General features: G+C 42.5%; 2 protein-coding genes across 7 annotated transcripts in view; one reads left to right on the forward strand and one right to left on the reverse strand.

The window, feature by feature from the left end:
* LOC133383081 (uncharacterized) overlaps positions 1 to 15,685 on the reverse strand; it is a 66,277-nt gene that overhangs the window by 10,371 nt on the left and 40,221 nt on the right. The window lies entirely within an intron of this gene.
* Positions 15,092 to 15,685, forward strand: part of COL19A1 (collagen type XIX alpha 1 chain) — a 358,502-nt gene continuing 357,908 nt past the window's right edge. For all 5 annotated transcript variants that reach the window (XR_009762166.1, XM_061623076.1, XM_061623078.1 and 2 more), the window contains exon 1: positions 15,092 to 15,208. The gene's annotated coding sequence lies outside the window, so the exon portion shown is untranslated. The remainder of the gene's footprint in view (positions 15,209 to 15,685) is intronic.

Genomic DNA, 15,685 nt, shown 5'->3' on the forward strand with positions numbered 1-15,685 from the left:
TATACACACATTGTAAATATGTTCACAAAATGCATTAGAGGGATTTGTTTGCAAAAATGTTTATATTAGGCAAAACTGCATACAACAATGTACATTTCATGAGAAATGCAGACTAAAATGTTGATAAATTTTTATGAGGACTTTAAATAATTGTGATTTTGCAACGTAAGAAGCTACCTTATACTGAGTCAGACCATTGGTCTATCTAGCTTAGTATTGTCTACACTGACTGGCAATGACTCTCTCAACCCTACCTGGAGAAGCAAGGAACTGAATATGGGACATCTTGCATGCAAAGCAGATATTCAACCACTGAGCTATGACCCTTCCCCAAACAGAACTGGAAATGTGTCACTGAACTTATGACTGGAGAAACAAGAAAAACAAAATTGACAATTTGTCCATCTCTAGTTTAGTTGTGTGAATAAAGACTATTTAGAGTAGGGGTGGGGAACCTGTGGCCCTCCAGGCATTCTTGGTCTCCAGGTCAACTTCCATTATCTCCAACCAGCATGATCAAGGATGATGGGCGTTGTAATTCAACATCTGGAGAACCACAGGTTAGCCACCCCTCACGTACTAGATCCCTCTAATTACTGGACTGGATCAAAACAACCATGAGTGGAAGGAATATAGACATTAGCACTGTTTTCTAAACATTTACTTAGGAGCTTGCACAGGAGCTTGAGATTCTGTGGCAGTTCTTGTGTGTCTTGTATAAGAAGTTGCTCGAACTCTTGCAGAAGCAGAAAAATATCTTTGGATGTAGTGCACTTTTCTTGGTTTAAATCGACCTTTGTGCTTATGATCCAACTCTCATAAAAAAGGGCTGGCCTGCCAGCTTTGAATGTGAACAGTGATATTTGAACAAGTGTTCTGTTTCTATTTTAATTGTCTGAGTTTCAGATACATTACTTCAATGCTGGGAGACTAGTAATCATGCCACAATTATAGGTCATTGGGGAAATGGAATTGCCACACACACACACACACACACACCACTACCACTGATATAGCTGTCTCATGTATAGCATGGTTGGTTATCTGACTATCCCAGCACCTGTTGGATAGTTTGGGTTTAAAACACAAAATCCAGGCCTTTGGTTGCGTGGATATCTTCCTTCCTCCAGCATTGTTGTTTACTGCTACCATTTTGCTGTTCTAATATTAGTTACATTTGTAGTTTCGTGGGTATTTTTGTAGTTTATATTTAATGGCTTTAATTGTGCACTGTACATATTTGAACTGCTATATTTTTTAAATCTGCCCCTGGATTATTTCATGAAAGGCATCCTCTGAATACAAACAAACAAACAAACAAACAATAAATAAATACCTGGCAGTGTCTTCTGGATAAAAATATTTAAGATTTAAGAAGACATAGGGTTGCATTCAGAGCTGCAAAGAGTAGAACTCTGCAGACTGGACACTCTTGCGGGTGGAAGAAGGGGAATGTGTTTTGCCAATTTCCCCTGCCACCTCTACCCCCGCCCCCCGTCATGCACCTGTAAAGCAGCTCTGGAAGGTTGGGAAATCTTCCAGAAAATCATGGAAGGTAGGACTGGGGAATGGTAGCAGAATCAGCAAAAATCAACTTCCACCTACAGGAGTGTCCAGTTTACAATGTGGGAGCCTCCACTTGATCTGACTCACTTCTGTGAAAGGAAAGAGGTCTTCCATTCAGAGAACAATAGTTTGATCTGAGTTTGGATTCCATGTAGTTTTTTGTTGTTGTTATGTGCCTTCAAGTCGATTATGACTTATGGCAACCCTATGAATCAGCATCTTCCAATAGCATCTGTTGTGAACCACCCTGTTCAGATCTTGCAAGTTCAGGTCTGTGGCTTCCTTGATGGAATCAATCCATCTCTTGTTTGGCCTTCCTCTTTTTCTATTCCCTTCTGTTTTTCACAGCATTATTGTCTTTTCTAGTGAATCATGTCTTCTCATTATGTTTCCAAAGTATGATAACCTCAGTTTCATTATTCTAGCTTCTAGTGATAGTTCTGGTTTAATTTGTTCTAACACCCAATTGTTTGTCTTTTTCACAGTCCATGGTATGCACAAAGCTCTCCTCCAGTACCACATTTTAAATGAGTTGATTTTTCTGTTATCTGCTTTTTTCACTGTCCAACTTTCACATCCATTCACAGAGATTGGGAATACCATGGTCTGAATGATCCTGACTTTAGTGTTCAGTGATACATCTTTGCATTTGAGGATTCCATGTAGAGAATCCTGAAAGTATTACACTGGCAATGGTGAGCTATCGATCCCAAGTGAAACTGTTGGTACTAAGATACAAAGCCCTGAACATCTTGGCACCCAAGTACCTGAAGGAGCGCCTTCTGCATATTGAAATCTCTTGGGGATGCCCTGTTAATGGTGCTCTCAATGACTGTGGCTTGGAAACTACAACATGAAAAAGGGTCTTTTTGGTGATGGTGCCCTAAATCTGTAACCCCTATTGAGATCAGGCAGTTTCCCATACTATTCTCATTCAGGAGACAATTGAAGGCCTATCTTTTTCTACAGGCCTTTAGAACATAACAAAGGTGACTCCATTATTGTTTAATTTCATTGCTGACCATGTTACTGCTATATTGTATTTGGGATTGTGATTATTTTTGCGATTGCTGACAGCCACTCTGGGCTCCTGCAAGAGGAAGGGAGGAATATAATGAATGAATGAATGATAGTAGTTGTTATTATGGTTTTGAATGTTTGACTCTAATAAAGGCAACAAATGGTGACATCATTATCAGAATGGGAGAACAAATTATATGAACCCTCAGTGATCGCTAAACTTGGTTTTATTTATGTTAAAGAAGGGAGACAACAATGTAATAATTGTGTTTAATATTGCTTTGCCTTTGTTGAGAAAACAAACCACATGTGATTTGACAAATTTTAAATTCAAACCATTGTAGCAATGTAACATAACATAAGAAAGTAATTTACTGCTGAAATGTATGCTTTGTTCCATCAATTTAGTCTTCTTATTTTCAATGTAAATTTAAAATTATAATAATTATTAAGCTGCAATTGGAAGCCAGAGATAAAACCTTAACTGATCTAAAATGTCAACCTCTAAAGTGATACGTGTTCTCTCTCGTTCCACCTTTTCCTGCTGTTAGCCAAACATGGAGGATTCACTTTTGAACCACATTGCCATTTGTTGCCATTGATAAAACAGATTATGTTGCTACTTGTGTTAATGTTTGGTCTGTGCTAAGCAAGACACACATTCCACTTCTCATCACATTGCAATTTGTAACCATAGTAGGAGGGGTCATCTATTAATTTCCTGCAGTAAGGATGTCATGTGTTTTTTGTTGTTGAACATAGAAACAATCTCTCAAAAAGTGTAAGTAATATAAAGAGCATCTGTGAGGATGTGGTCACGAGTTGTACTCTGGTGGGTCAAAGAATGCTAGTCAGAGAATGCTCATACATGCAGACTTTGGAACTTGTGGATGAGCATCATTACAGCCTGATGGATTATTTTTTTTAATGGAATAACTACACACAACTTCATTCCAATAACTATGGTCCAAACTAAATGTAACACACAGTCCTGTGTATCTTTCTCTGACCTAAAAAACACACATCCTAGCCTGGGGGGGGTGTATGAATTTAAGAGGGGAAAAAGTACAGAGAGTAGACCATTGGCTTAACACCCCTGCCCCACCTTCATTATTTATTCACTTCAAATCACAATTCCCAAGCTGCTTTTTTCTTACAGGAGGAAAATATATATAGGTCTTGTTCCCTAAGGGGAGAAGAGAGAGAGACGGAGACAGAGACAGACAGAGAGAGAGAGAGAGCAGAAAAATGGCCAGAGGAAAAAGGGTTAAGGACCCCGATTCCTCCTCCTTAAAATAAGGGGAAAGATACACATGATTGTGTGTTCTGTGCTGCATCTAGCTTGGCCTCTGGGCTAAGCCAGGTGTTGCCAAGATTGCACCCTTGAAGGCCTCCACTGGTGTCTGTAGGCAGGTGCCTCAGACTCTGATCTTTTGTTTTTCGTCAAAAAAAGTAAATCTCTAGTCCTGCTAGAAAGAAAGGTATGAAGCAAATGTTAAGGCACCTTCTAAGTGATTTCTGCCTGGCTGCTCCCACCTGTCACCTGTTTTTACCCAGCTAGTGAAGTCAGAGCTTTGATTGATAAATGAGTTGTTTGGATACCAGGGAACATGAATCCTTGGGGTCCTAAAGAGTTGCTGTCCCCCCCCTTTACTGCATTTTTCCTGTTTCTGTCTTAATCTAGGCCTCTTTGTAGTTTGCTTTTTGCTTTTACCCTAGCAACCAGGATGCATCTTTCCTGTGGTGGTTCATCTGAGTTCAGGTAGCCTCTATTATTTTCTGCAAATGCTACTACATAATTGATGCAAGTGGATGTTAAAGAATCCTCCCCACAAAAAGCAGCTGTGTGGCAGGCAGAAATTCAACAGGTTAAACCTTTGCAGTCATGTAAATACAATTATAGGAAAGAAAGATGTGTCCACTGGCGATCACTCATGGCTGAGTAAGATTGTCTTCCAAGACAATTTGGTTGGAAGACGCCTGTGCATGAATGTGTTTTATGTGGGGAGATCAGCGCACAACGATCAACACAATCTTGACAGAAAAAGGCTTTGATCCAATGGCATGGAAGCCATGATGATCGGAAGTCTTTTATCTGCTGCAGACTTCATCCACCTTCACAGCCGTTGTAACACACACATTGTTATCCTCTGCCTGTCTGCTGTTGAGAACATTCTTGGATCGTTCTTTGTCTGGTTCCTCTCCCTTGACTTTACTGCCATGGGTGACCCTGCTGGGAGTACATGACTCCAGATGGCATTGCTCACAGGGTTCATTGGAACATGCAAGCCCACTCACCCAAGGTGATGATTCAGCGAGTGGAAATTATAGGAAAAGCTTTACCCTGACTGTACTCTTTCTAATTTTGTTTTATGCTATGCCCCCCCAGCAGCCATTTTGTGAGTGGCGCTCACAGCACATTCTGAAAATTCAAAATATGCCCACTAGTCCAGAAAGGCTAGTGACCCCTGGACTAAGCTGTACAAGAAAACAATGCATGTCAGTGCTGGCTGCAGAGAGATGGAACCACAAGGCCTTTCCACTGGCTCTGCTGAGATACCAGATCCATCAGATTCTTCCCTTCTTGAACTGTCATTTAGCACCAACCATTCCATCATAATACATAGGCCCAACTCCAGATTTTTTGGGGTGTTGCCAAAGCTGCCCCCTTTCCCTCCCCATGGGTCACCAAAGCCCTTCTCCTCCCTCCCGTAGGTTGCCATAGCTTTCCCTCCCCTACAAGTCACCAGAGCTCCCCCTGCCTCCCACAGGTTGCCAGAGCTCCCCCACCCACCTCATGGACCACCAAAGCTCCCCCCAACCCTCAGAGGTCACCAACGCTACACCCCAAGGGTTGCTGAAGCTCCCGCTTTTGTAAGCGTGATGCTTACAAAAATGTATGTGTGCGTGCACACACACAAACAAAGCCTGGTGGGTCTGAGGGTCCATCTAGGCCAGGATCCTCTTTGACACAGTGACCAGCAAGACGCTTCAGGGAAGCCTACAAGCAGAGCATACAGGCAAAGGACCTATCCTATTTCATGTCCTCAGCATCTGTTATAAGAGGTGTATCAGCACAGCTAACAGGTGTTGATGGATCTATACTCCATGAAATTGTTTAATCCTTGTTTAAAACCTGTAAGGGTGCTTCCAGAAGGGGGTTTATTGTGAGATCAGTGCTCCTTGTTCATGCAATTGTTTGCCATGTCCACACAACACCACTGTCATCAAAATGCCAGCCTGCATTTCCCTACCCCCCTTTAATCTGGATTTACTCTTTCAGAAGGAAATGTGGTAACAGTGACCCATTTGTGTTAACTCGGTGGTCTGTTTACAATGAATGAGTCCCTGTCTGGAAGCACCCTGAGTGTTCCAAATCCAAAGGTTTTATATAAAGGTATTATGACCCTCACTGTTTTATTTCTGTTTCCTAATTCCTTTCCCAACAATGAGTTTGTCATACTCACTGAGTGGATATTTTTGAGTGAAATGTCCACCATCACCCCAAGATCTGTCTCTTGGGTTGTAAATAGCCAACATAGAAAACATGAGCACCTTTCTGGGTAACATCATAGTGCTAGTATAACTGTGCTGTGCACAGTTGTTTTCTGCAAATTTGCAGAATCAATTCTCCAGAGCTCAACCATGAGAAAAAGGTGTGTTTGAGATGAACACCATGTGAGTGCTTCCAAAGCTGGCCCACTGCTCCAAAAATGGTATGCCTCTCTTCAGCCTAATTGAGCTTCTCCATAATTTCCCTGGTTTTTTTATGCTGCTTTGACATAAAGCATGTCATCTTGCCTTCTATAGTCTTCTTGATTCAGCTATTTAGCCACACTGCCATTCAACTTACTTTTTTGTGTCTTTGTTTACAAATCTGGACAACTGGTAGATTTTATAACAGGGCTTTTCGGTTAACTTCAAATTTCCTGAAGGAAGCTGACCTCCCCTTTCACCTTTTAACCAACCATATATTAAAAAACGAGTACCACCTGCCCCTTTTCATATATCAGACTGCTAAATTTTTTGGACAACTGCCAGATTATCTGGACAAATTCACATATATTCTAAATTTAATCATGAAAATCATTCATTCTGGCTGCATACATCATACATTTAGAGCACATAAATTCTCCCAAAGAATTATGGGAATTATAATTTGTTAAGGGTGCTGGGAATTCTAGCTCTCTGTGGGATAAACTACAGTCCCCAGGTTTCTTTGGGGGATGCAATGTGCTTTAAAGGTATGGTGTGTATCCAGCCTGTATCTTTAGGCACTGGGTGTTTCCAGATTCTCGCTATTTTTGGGTGGGATTCAATACATATTAGTAAACTCCTGTTGCACAATTAAATTTGATTCAGTGCTCTTGTGCAACTATTCCACTTCCAGAGTTTCTGTGACAAGGAAGATGATGGGGAAATGCACTGGAAACTTGCATAATCTCCCCACAAACAAATTGGGATGAATGCTCAATAAAGAGATTGCCTGGAAGAGACCTTTGTGACTTTTTCAAGATTTAGGATTGTATTCAGCTAAGTCCTACTCAGAGTAGATCTGCTGAAACTAATGAATTTAAGTTAGTCATGTCTCATAACTTCAATGGGTCTAGCACCGAATATCACCCTTAAAATTTACACTGTATTTACTCAGTGACTGTCCTTTCCCTGTTACCTGTTTCATTTAATGGTAGTTGAGGACAGTTACTACAGTAATACTTCAGTTAACAAATCCTCCAGCAAATAAGCTCCTTTTAAAGAAGCCTTTTTTGGGTGCAGGAGCATGGGGGGCACACACTCTGGACATAGTCAAAATGTGGCTTCTTGTCTGGACTGAGGCTGCTGCAGGCAGCTCTCTCACACATGGATGGACTGGCGCTCCTTGCCAGATGGCGCAGGCACTTCCGCAGTAAAGAGTGCCTTGGGTGCCCTGCAAGCACTATTTACTGCAGACATATCTGCTTGAGTGTAGGGGAGGATGGCAGAGAGAGAAAGCACAGGATGGAGGCAGTGGCTGCCCCTTGCCTGCCTACTTGAGTGTTCAGAAGGAGAACTGCTCGTAGCTTTAGTTTACTATAGCAATGATTATCCCAGTCTGTGTCTGTGTTGGAATTGTGTTTTAAGATGTTTTTAAAGCTGTTTTTAAAAGATTTTTAAAAGATGTTTGTTTTAATATATTTTAATGTCAATTTTTATGTTTTAGATGGTTTTAGTGTTTTTGTTTGCCGCCCTGGTCTTCTACTGGGAGGAACGGCGGGATATGTACACCGCCCAGAAAGCCTTCGGGCTTAGGGCAGTATATAAATTAAATTAATTAAATAAATAAAATAAATATGATGATGATGAAGAAGAAGAAGGAGGAGGAGGAGGAGAAGGAGAAGGAGAAGGAGAAGGAGAAGGAGAAGAAGGGCAAGGCAGGCATCCCTGGTGCATTTTTGAAGAAGCCTTCAGTTGGTCTGTATGCAAGGCTTACCTGACCTGGTTGTTTCATTTCAGACATGCATATTGTTAGTTTTGAAAAAAAACTTTGCTGAAACATGTTGAACTCTTTTTTGTGGTGGAGGAACCTATCCCTTTTCTTTCCATGTTATTCCTACCTCTGGTACCAAAGTTTCTGTTAAAGAAGTAATGTCCAGGAATACATGTGCTTCGTTAACTGAGGTATTACTGTACTACTTTTATTATTACATATTGTAGTAATAGTTGCTTCACTGATTCCATCTTGCATCTCAAAATCATCACCAGCATTTTGGTGGAGGGGCTTTTAAGAAGCTGAAGTTAGGGAAGAGTCAGAAGGACTTCTAGCATTGGAGAAAGGGGAATCAGGAGATTGCTTTTCTCTTTGCTCTTCCCTACCACGAGTGGACTGTATCAAGTGTTGGGACCTCCCCTGATGGAAGGAGGATTCCCACTGAAGTCTTATTCCTTCTCCCAATCAGACCTTTGAAGCTGACTCTTCTTTTCTCCCTGCTTGAGCTCCCTCTATTTTCCTTGTTTTCCTTCCAACTGTTCACGTAGCATATTCAACAGGGCTACACACCCCACTGATGCTACTGATGGACTACCATCCATGGTAGTCAAGCTCAGGGCCAAACTAGGCAAAAGAAAGGAGATCTATGAGATGAAGCGCATCAGTAGCATCAATTCTTGTAGCTCCATGCAAAACATTATTGCTACCTATGTGAGCTGATGGAACATAGTGATTATAAGACTGAGCTATGAATCAGGAAATCACTGGTTCACCTCTGTTGTGAACTCATCAGGTATCTCAGATAAACCAAACTCTTTCAGTCTCGATCTCCCTATGCTAAGTTGTGCAGAAAAATATGTCAATGCTGATTGTAGTCCCCCATCTGCAATACTGGGGCAATAATACTGGCCTGCCTTATAGAGTTGCTGTGTGAATTTCAGTTCATAAGAACATAAGAAGAGCCTGCTGGATCAGGCCAGTGGCCCATCTAGTCCAGCATCCTGTTCTCACAGTGGCCAACCAGGTGCCTGGGGGAAGCCCGCAAGCAGGACCCGAGTGCAAGAACACTCTCCCCTCCTGAGGCTTCCGTCAACTGGTTTTCAGAAGCATGCTGCCTCTGACTAGGGTGGCAGAGCACAGCCATCATGGCTAGTAGCCATTGATAGCCCTGTCCTCCATGAATTTGTCTAATCTTCTTTTAAAGCCATCCAAGCTGGTGGCCATTACTGCATCTTGTGGGAGCAAATTCCATAGTTTAACTATGCGCTGAGTAAAGAAGTACTTCCTTTTGTCTGTCCTGAATCTTCCAACATTCAGCTTCTTTGAATGTCCACGAGTTCTAGTATTATGAGAGAGGGAGAAGAACTTTTCTCTATCCACTTTCTCAATGCCATGCATAATTTTATACACTTCTATCATGTCTCCTCTGACCCGCCTTTTCTCTAAACTAAAAAGCCCCAAATGCTGCAACCTTTCCTCGTAAGGGAGTCGCTCCATCCCCTTGATCATTCTGGTTGCCCTCTTCTGAACCTTTCCAACTCTATAATATCCTTTCTGAGATGAGGCGACCAGAACTGTACACAGTATTCCAAATGCGGCCGCACCATAGATTTATACAACGGCATTATGATATCGGCTGTTTTATTTTCAATACCTTTCCTAATTATTGCTAGCATGGAATTTGCCTTTTTCACAGCTGCCGCACACTGGGTCGACATTTTCATCGTGCTGTCCACCACAACCCCGAGGTCTCTCTCCTGGTCGGTCACCGCCAGTTCAGACCCCATGAGCGTATATGTGAAATTAAGATTTTTTGCTCCAATATGCATAATTTTACACTTGTTTATATTGAATTGCATTTGCCATTTTTCCACCCATTCACTCAGTTTGGAGAGGTCTTTTTGGAGCTCTTCGCAATCCCTTTTTGTTTTAACAACCCTGAACAATTTAGTGTCGTCAGCAAACTTGGCCACTTCACTGCTCACTCCTAATTCTAGGTCATTAATGAACAAGTTGAAAAGTACAGGTCCCAATACCGATCCTTCAGGGACTCCACTTTCTACAGCCCTCCATTGGGAGAACTGTCCGTTGATTCCTACTCTCTGCTTTCTGCTTCTTAACCAATTCCTTATCCACAAGAGGACCTCTCCTCTTATTCCATGACTGCTAAGCTTCCTCAGAAGCCTTTGGTGAGGTACCTTGTCAAACGCTTTTTGAAAGTCTAAGTACACTATGTCCACTGGATCACCTCTATCTATATGCTTGTTGACACTCTCAAAGAATTCTAATAGGTTACTGAGACAGGACTTTCCCTTGCAGAAGCCATGCTGGCTCTGCTTCAGCAAGGCTTGTTCTTCTATGTGCTTAGTTAATCTAGCTTTAATAATACTTTCTACCAGTTTTCCAGGGACAGAAGTTAAGCTAACTGGCCTGTAATTTCCGGGATCCCCTCTGGATCCCTTTTTGAAGATTGGCGTTACATTTGCCACTTTCCAGTCCTCAGGCACGGAGGAGGACCCGAGGGACAAGTTACATATTTTAGTTAGCAGATCAGCAATTTCACCTTTGAGTTCTTTGAGAACTCTCGGGTGGATGCCATCCGGGCCCGATGATTTGTCAGTTTTTATATTATCCATTAAGCTTAGAACTTCCTCTCTCGTTACAACTATTTGTCTTAGTTCCTCAGAATCCCTTCCTGCAAATGTTAGTTCAGGTTCAGGGATCTGCCCTATACCTTCCACTGTGAAGACAGATGCAAAGAATTCATTTAGCTTCTCTGCAATCTCCTTATCATTCTTTAGTACACCTTTGACTCCCTTATCATCCAAGGGTCCAATTGTCTCCCTAGATGGTCTCCTGCTTTGAATGTATTTATAGAATTTTTTGTTGTTGGTTTTTATGTTCTTAGCAATGTGCTCCTCAAATTCTTTTTTAGCATCCCTTATTGTCTTCTTGCATTTCTTTTGCCAGAGTTTGTGTTCTTTTTTATTTTCTTCATTTGGACAAGACTTCCATTTTCTGAAGGAAGACTTTTTGCCTCTAAGAGCTTCCTTGACTTTGCTCGTTAACCATGCTGGTATCTTCTTGGCCCTGGCGGTACCTTTTCTGATCTGCGGTATGCACTCCAGTTGAGCTTCTAATATAGTGTTTTTAAACAACTTCCAAGCATTTTTGAGTGATGTGACCCTCTGGACTTTGTTTTTCAGCTTTCTTTTTACCAATCCCCTCATTTTTGTGAAGTTTCCTCTTTTGAAGTCAAATGTGACCGTGTTGGATTTTCTTGGCAATTGGCCAGTTACATGTATGTTTAATTTAATAGCACTGTGGTCACTGCTCCCAGTCGGTTCAACAACACTTACATCTCGCACCAGGTCCCGGTCCCCACTGAGGATTAAGTCCAGGGTTGCCGTCCCTCTGGTCGGTTCCATGACCAACTGATCTAGGGAATAATCATTTAGAATATCTAGAAACTTTGCTTCTTTGTCATGACTGGAACACATATGTGGCCAGTCTATGTCCGGGTAGTTGAAGTCACCCATTACTACCACATTTCCTAGTTTGGATGCTTCCTCAATTTCATATCTCATCTCAAGGTCTCCCTGAGCATTTTGATCAGGGGGATGATAGATCGTTCCCAGTATTAAGTCCCTCCTGGGGCACGGTATCACCACCCACAACGATTCTGTGGAGGAGTCTGCCTCTTTTGGGGTTTCGAGCTTGCTGGATTCAATGCCTTCTTTCACGTATAGAGCGACTCTGCCACCAATACGTCCTTCCCTGTCCTTCCGATATAGTTTATATCCAGGGATAACCGTATCCCACTGGTTTTCTCCATTCCACCAGGTCTCGGTTATGCTCACTATATCAATGCTCTCCTCTAAGACCAAGCACTCCAGTTCTCCCATCTTGGTTCAGAGGCTCCTAGCATTAGCGTACAGGCACTTGTAAGCAGTGTCTCTCTTCAAGTGTCTTTGGCACTTGTGGTCAGGCCTGTGGTAATTTTGCTCTTCTGAATTTATATCCTGTGCCCCTGCTCTCACAATGCCTACTTCTAGGCCTACCCCTTTTAAAATTTCATCATTTCTTTGGTTTTTATCCCAGGGGGGAGGTTTATTCCGAACCGGACCTTTCTCAGCTCCTGTCGGGTTTCCCCCCTCAGTCAGTTTAAAAGCTGCTTTGCTACCTTTTTAATTTTAAGTGCCAGCAGTCTGGTTCCATTCTGGTTCAAGTGGAGCCCGTCCCTTTTGTACAGGCCCGGCTTGTCCCAAAAAGTTCCCCAGTGCCTAACAAATCCAAACCCTTCCACCCGACACCATCGTCTCATCCACGCATTGAGACTGCGAAGCTGGGCCTGTCTGGCTGGTCCTGCACGTGGAACCGGTAGCATTTCAGAGAAAGCCACCTTGGAGGTCCTGGCTTTCAGCATCCTACCTAGCAACCTAAATTTTGCTTCCAGGACCTCACGGCTGCATTTCCCCATGTCGTTGGTGCCAACGTGCACCACGACCACTGACTCCTTCCCAGCACTGTCTACCAAACTATCTAAACGACGGGCGATATCCGCAACCTTCGCACCAGGCAGGCAAAACACCTTGCGGTCTACACGCCCATCACACACCCCACTGTCTATGTTCCTAATGATCGAATCACCCACTACAAGGATCCCTCCACCCCCTGGAGATATATCCTCGGCACGAGAGGATAGCTGCTCATCCCCCAAGGAATGGGTCCCTTCTAAGGGATCGTTTCCCTCTTCCTCAGCTGGATGCTCTCCTTCCCCGAGACCATCGTTCTCCATGATAGCAGGAGAGCTATCATCGTTGGAGTGGGACACAGCTATAACGTCCCTGAAGGCCTCCTCCACACACCTCTCTCTTGGAAGATTACTTTTAAAAAGGAATAAATTACAATTACTATTACATTGTCCAAAGAAGGAATAAATTACCATTGCAATTACAATTGTTCTGAAAGGAATTGATTACTATTACTCAAAGGTAATCACTACAATTACAGTTAAGTTACTTAAAAAAAACTAAAGTGCTTAGAAAGTGCTGACCTTGGCTGCTGCACACCTAAGTAGCCTAAAAGAACATTAACATACAGTCACACACACAAAGGTAGTAGAATAATTCTTTTTATCCGTAAGATAGTAGTGGTGGTCTGTCTGGTGGTAAGGGAGGCGGGGTGGGAGGCAGAGGCCACCGCTCAGATCTCCATGTGTCAAACCAAGTGCAACCCACGCACACACACACTCAGCCAGCCAGCATAATCTCTCTCACTTAACCACCTCCCAGACCCTGCCCAGCCACCAACTAAGGGACACCCACCCAAGCAAACATTTTCCCTTGGGGTGCAAAAAAGTTTAAACACTGCAAATGCAGCAAGTAGCCAGGGAGGGCGGTGGAGGCTGCTTTGTGTGCCAAGTGCAAACACAGTATTCACATTCACACACACACACACACACACACACACACACACACACACGTGGTCATCTTTCACCTCCACAGTTCCTTATCTCCATTCTGCTGCTGCCCCCTTCACCTCCTTTATCCATCTTTTTGCCTTCTGGCTCCTTTCTCCCTCCACTCCATTCTTCTCCACCACCATCCATTTTTTAAAACAATTGTTTTCTCTACTCCACCTCCTCCCTCGTCGCCTCCTACCCACTCACAGAACATGAGGGAAGAGCGATGCTGCATAGAAGCCCAGTTTGAGGCACATGATTTTCATCCATGAATCAGAGGAGCAGAAGACTTCCCCTGGTCTCCCCCAGTAACACCCAAAAGTAATGCTAGAAGCATTTCAATTACTCCTCAAAAGTAATAAAACTACTCCTTGTTCTATTAGAATCAAAATGTAAAGAAATTACGCACTCATTCCTCAACACAGTAATAGATTACAAGTGATTTGTTTTTTGTAACTAATTACTTCTAAGCTCTGGTTTACATGACAATGTACGGAAGGACTTTGAATACTCAAAAGCCCTAACAAGTATTACTATTAGGAAGGCAGAAGGTAATTCCTCAGAGTGTTCAAATGGCCATCAAGGCAACAAACAAAACAATTATTGTTTGTTCACTTTTGTATGTAAAATAATTGGTGTATATATCTCTTACAAGTAACATATGCTAAAAATGAAGGGTTCCTGCCCCAAAGAACTTACAACGTAAATTTCAGATTTCAGCAGTGAGTGAAAGCAATGAAAGAACCTGGCAAGGGAGAGTCAAGAGTAATTGATATTTGTTTAGAGAGAAGGGTTATTAAAAAACATTGAAGAGGGAGGTGAAGGCGGAGTGAGGGAGGGAGTTTGAAAGAGACAATTATTTAAATGTGTATAAATGATGTGTGTGAAGATCCTGCCTACTCTTCTTCCTGAGTCTGTGCTGCAGCCGTTTCCTTTCTCTCACTACCCTTTTATCTTCTAGTTAAATTCTTAAAGGCAACACTAGAAGCTGTCATAAGAACACTCTGAGGGCCCAAGCAAGCACAGTTTAGCATATTTACGGGAGAATTAGCAGGAAGGCTGAGTGTCACACAGTTTTAACACAGAGCTGATACCACAGTGTAAGAACACCGGGCTTTATATGATGAGCTTTAAAAAAGGCAAATCAAATACCAGCCATGAGCCATCCACCGTTCTGTGCAGCATCACTGCCATAAATAGGTACATTCCCATGGATGGTTGATTTTAAATTAATGATAAAGTATATAAAATTAATGAGTTGTGGCTACACTTAACGAGCAGGGGGAAGGAATCTACTCCCCTGCTGTTGTGCTAGTATCATGTACAGTACTTCAGAGTCAGCGCGCTGAAACCAGATACCCTTTCATTCATGCAGTCAAACCCAGGCAGTCTTATCTGTGACACAGCTTTAGACAATCCATACCTAACCCTTTTAATATTATTGCCAGATTTGCATTGCAACCTCTTAGCATATGCTTTTTTGCAAAAACTGGTGCCAGAGCTGGGGGCTGTCCTGTCTTACAGTTGTATTCTCTGTGCTAGCCGAGTGGGAGGGTCACACACCGTGTGAGACTAATAAGGACAGAGCTGCGTCCCCTTCTCCCACTCTTTAGAGACTCCAGCAACTCCTCAGCAACTACAGCAGCTTTGTAAAGGCATTTGCTGGGCTTCTGGGGGAAACTTAATCAAAGGTAAGAGCCTCTTGTTTGTGATCAGCTGATTTACACCCAGTATACACCACAAGTACTGTGTGCTCTGCTGGTTGGGTTGCTCTGGTTTTGCCAGTGTCATAAATTGTGTTATGGATTGTATGCTGTTATATAGATAGTTGTCGTTCTATGCTTATGATGCTGTATAGCTTGTGCAGTTTTATAACGGAGAACAGGTACTCTGTTTGTATGAATATATTGCTTTTAAATAAATACCCTGTTTTTAAGGCACAGGGAACAGTTTGAAACCCAAGGCTTAACATGTACAAACTGAAACAGTGATAATGAAGCCTGTGGGTATGGTTTGTTCAGTGTTTATACATCAGAGGAAATCATCCTCTGTGTGTGTGTGTGTGTGTGTGTGCGTGCACGTGTGTGTGTTGCTCTGTCTTCTAGGGGTCATTACACTAAAATGTGTATGTGAACATAGGGATACAATGAAGGAACGGAAAGTCTTAG

This window comes from Rhineura floridana, chromosome 4 (assembly GCF_030035675.1).
Source record: "Rhineura floridana isolate rRhiFlo1 chromosome 4, rRhiFlo1.hap2, whole genome shotgun sequence".
NCBI classification, from domain to species: domain Eukaryota; kingdom Metazoa; phylum Chordata; class Lepidosauria; order Squamata; family Rhineuridae; genus Rhineura; species Rhineura floridana.